The following is a 4,782-nucleotide window of genomic DNA, read 5'->3' on the forward strand; positions in this document are numbered from 1 at the left end:
TCGCTGCGTTGATCTGGAGGGAGAATGGAGTTGATATTATAATTGATGAATCCCTCATCAACTCCTGGGTCAATCCAAACAGAAGATTACTGGATGACGATTACAAGCCCTACCTCACATATGCAGAACCTCCTACTAACGGTTATTGGGACATTCCTATCTCCCCCAACGCAAAATAATTCACTGTGTTTGAACCCTTTGACCGCAGTATCCCCGATGATAAGAGGTTACCCATAGAGTTTGAGAGACTCAACAGCTTTCATGCCAAACATGGGTCTTCTATAGAGAAAATCTGGTCGAATGACAGACCCTCCGCAGTCAAAAATTACAAGCCTCGAAAATTCATGAAGGCAGAATACATCCAGTACACGCTTACCAGAAGAAGCTCAGACTATGTCCGAACCCAAACTAACTTTCCTTGCATGAACCCCGAAGAAATCTTCCTGATTGCAAAGGTATCTCAGAATAAGTTTGAAAAGCACCCAAGGATGAAGATTGCCTATCAAAGGGCCTGTACCTTTCTTAAAGAGACTGTGTGTGACTTCGCAAGGATCGATGCTGACATCCACCCGGCACTTGCTCAGAAATTTAATTTCCTCCTCTTGAACCAGCTCCGGTCCTGACTGAAGGCTTTCAAGAAAGATCTCTTGGAGCAACAAACTTTCCAGATCTTGGAGTCATCTTCAAACGATTAAATGATGAAACTAAATACTTCATCCCGATGACCACCATGAATCGTATGACCCGAAAGCAGTTGGAGATTATTCAGGCTGCAGTCAACAAATCCAAACATACGACTTCTGAAGTGAAGTTTGAAATCTCAAGGAGGATTGCATGGCTTAAGGAAGTCAGGAAGTTCTTGTGGATTCTTATCAAGTTCCTTAAGGTCAACACTTGAAAGAAAAGTTGAAGAGGTCACTTAGGGAAATTGTTGAAACATTAAAGTGACCCTCTTAAACTTAAAAGAGATCCGAAGTTGCTTCAGGAACCGCAGTCAATCTCTCCCCGCAGTTAAGATCAGCAACCGCAGTCATCGTCATCAGTTCTTAGATTCAGTCTTATATCTGTCTTTTGTATAAGTACTTTCTTTTATCCAAAGTGCCATGCGTGGCAACTCTTAAACAGATTAGACTGTATGTAATCTTCGAGACTCTATAAATAGAGTTCTCCCCTTCTCAATGAAAATACCTCTCTTACGCATCTTGAATCTTATCACTCATCTTTCTCACTACTTTCTTATCACCTAAATATAATCATAACTCCTTGTAATCTCTCTTCAGAGCAAGTATTTCTAGACTTAATCACTAAGTTTGATCTCACTTACTAACTTGGTCTGATTGTATTCCTTGTTAAGAATCAACTTAAGTGTATACTTGATATAATACTTGTTGTTATTTATGTTTCCTTATATTTCCGCATCTAACTCTCTAACTTTCTAACTCTAACTTATTATTATTATTTTTGAGCTTTAGTGATCCTTTGAGTTAAACTTTATTCCGCATTATCACTTGTTCTAACGTTTGTTCAAGTGTGACTCAAGTTTTAACTCTCAATATATATATATATATATATATATATATATATATATATATATATATATATATATATATATATATATATCGAGGAGTCTCATACTCTACAAGTTTCCTGGTTTCATCATAGTTCTCCTTGACTCGAGTACGGATCCTCTACTTCCAGTAGTACGGGCCATAGCTACCTTCCACATCTATCCATACTTTCCTGAAGGATCGCTTTGAATCCTCCAAGTTACTCCTTATCCACATATACACTCCTCAATAAGACAAGGCTCCCATCAATAAATCTCTTCCTAGGTTTCTCCTAGGGCAATCGCCACACCACTCTCCGCCATCAGTTGCAAAAGGAACTCCTATCAGCACCCTCTAACTAGCTCACAAATACAATTACATATCACTGACACCAGATAATATTTCAAATGAAAGGTCTCACACTACAACGGTTGGACTCAAACAAGAGCTGTGCAATAGAGTTAAAACCTAACCTTCTAAAATTATTTAGTTTCTGTAATATGTAACTTAGCATATTCGCTTACTAGTTAGCTGAAGTTAGTGAGAACTCCTAAAAAGCACAAAGCAAGCAGCATTCGAGCGTTGAGTAATTGGAATCAAAGCGTATCATAAAACATTCATGGGTATTTTGGGAAAACTTACTTGAGCTCGGTCAATTGCATGCACCACACCCTTTTCTTTTGTTAGAACCATTTTTTATAAAACATATATTTTTGAAAAATTCTACCAAACCCTCAGTTTGAGTTCAGACATACCCGAGAGTACGTCTGAATCCCTCAAACTAAGGCTCTGATACCAACTTGTAACGTCCCAAAATTAAGACTAAAAATTTTCAATTTTAAATTAATAAAACTATTATCCAAAACATTATCATGAAACCATGGTGGAACAATGTGTATCAAATACATCATAAAACATCAGAGTAATCATAAAATGCGGAATGAGGTGGTGTGTGCACTGCAATCATCCCGGGCTCTTCCCCTTCAAACCAGAAGTAACTGAAAACATAAACTGAAAATGGTAAGCACAAAGCTTAGTGATTTCCACAAGATACCACATACCATACATAATAAACACATAATGGGCCACACCCGGCATCAGGCCCCGCTAGGTATACAGATCTGTCATTCATCGGGCCCTGCCCGACATCGGCCCCCACCCTGTATATATATAAACATATAACATATAAACACATAGCACATCCAATAATCATAAAGATAAATTACATACATAATGGTCATCGACCCCGCCCAGTAAGCATACAAGCACATAACACATGCAAGAGTCACGCAGACATCTAACATCCTAACATAACAACCATGGGCCGGCATTGGCGCCTTCGACCCACTAAATACAGTGAGGAAACTCACCTCTAGCTGCAGAAACACTCAAATGAATCTCTGTCTGCTGGTCCAAAAAATCATCGTGCTATCACCATCAAAATAACATCCAATTATTATTTGGATCTCGATCCAACCAAAAATCTAAGCTACTTAACCCATAACCAGGGTAAAATTTTTCTAACTTGGCCTAAAACCAAGGCCCAACTCAACTACTCAAAAGGCCCAAATCCTAAATGGCAACCCAAAACCCAATTATGGCCCATTCTTCCAAATTGGTCCCAAAACTCAACATGGGCCTAAATCCAAGGAAGCCCAACATACTAGTCCAAATTTCAAAATAGAATTATAATTGGCCAACAAGGCCCAAACTTACAAACCCAAACTATGGCCCAACACCGAGAATTGCCGAACCCAAAATCCCATATGTTGAGTACGTGGGACGTACTTAGCTCGTACGCCCAACGTACTCCCCTGACCACTAGTCCTCTTCATTAAGCACTTAAACAGTTAAGACCTTTTTGATGGGTTTTAGAGCATTCTAACACTCCTATGGTGTACATGCAACCCTAGAAACCTTGGATCTATGTTTGACTATGATACATGCAAATAATTATTTTTCCAAGGTTCTTATCCTATCTAGCATGGCATGGGGAACTTGAATCAAATAAAGCTAGTAGAATTACTTACCTTGTAGTTGTAGTTGATTGCTTGGAGTTTTAGAGCCTAGCACCAATAGTGTGGATGCCTCAAATGGAAATCACAAATCACCACAAACTTGGAACTTTGAGAGAATAGTAATCACCTTCTTGAAATCGGCCCTCTTACTTTACTCACCACAACTCATGTGATTTCAATAACCAAAGCCTCGTTTATATAGTGTGGTGGATTAGGGTTACATTCATGTAAACCCTAATACCCATGTCTTTTCATTTCCATGAGATCCATGGGTTAAAGCTCCATGGAGTATCCATGGACTTTCCATGCAAGCCTAGCCCATTCCAAATAAGCATTAGCCCACACTATATAAATACAAGAGCCCATATTTAATTAGTCATATTTTTGATCTCTAAATTAATTCTAGATTAATTATAGATCAATACTAATTAAATAATATGATTTTATATTAATATATTAGGACTTATAATATATTAATAAATCATAACTTATACTATTCTCAAACGATTATCCATAAATTGTTCGGGTGAAGTGCAAACCAAATGGACCATGCCGGGTTGGCTCAAGTACATACCAAATATAGTTATGGACTTAGACACTATATCCAACAGTCTCCCACTTGGATAAGTCTAATAACTATAGTTGCAAGTATGACTTCAGGAACCGATCAGCAATCGTAGCTCTTTAAACTCAGTTGAACTATGAAGCTCCATTTTAGATAAGTGATCATATAATCCTCTGTTCTAGATATCAGCCGGACAAATACATGGAACATGGTCTTGCTTATTGGCCAGCATTTGTTTCCCGATTTCCGATTTGTTTGACATAGAACTTAACTGAACACATCAATTTAGTTCTGACCGGGCCCGGTACATAGGTCAAATCAAAATCATCGAGGGGCCCAGATATCGCTTCTAATCCTAGAAGGAACAGATAAACTTCGACTCATATGTTTGCTCTACTACTTGTTGAATTACACACAAAAGCACGGTTTATAACATCGAGTTACCAATGCGTTTTCGTGCAATCAATGCATAACCAACTCATAGGCAACAAATCATATCTCTAGGTTTGAAGACTTATATGATATTACCGTCTCACGATCACTCGAGATAAATTCCATGAAGTGATACAAGTGAGCGTGGGTTGAATCCAATACTCAGAACTTATGAGCACTCATGAGTGTTGTAGCCCCGCTTTGTCTAACATCTTAGACC

The sequence above is a fragment of the Lactuca virosa genome, chromosome 8, assembly GCF_052849685.1.
Source record: "Lactuca virosa cultivar CGN04683 chromosome 8, Lactuca_virosa_CGN04683_v6, whole genome shotgun sequence".
Classification (NCBI taxonomy): Eukaryota; Viridiplantae; Streptophyta; class Magnoliopsida; order Asterales; family Asteraceae; genus Lactuca; species Lactuca virosa.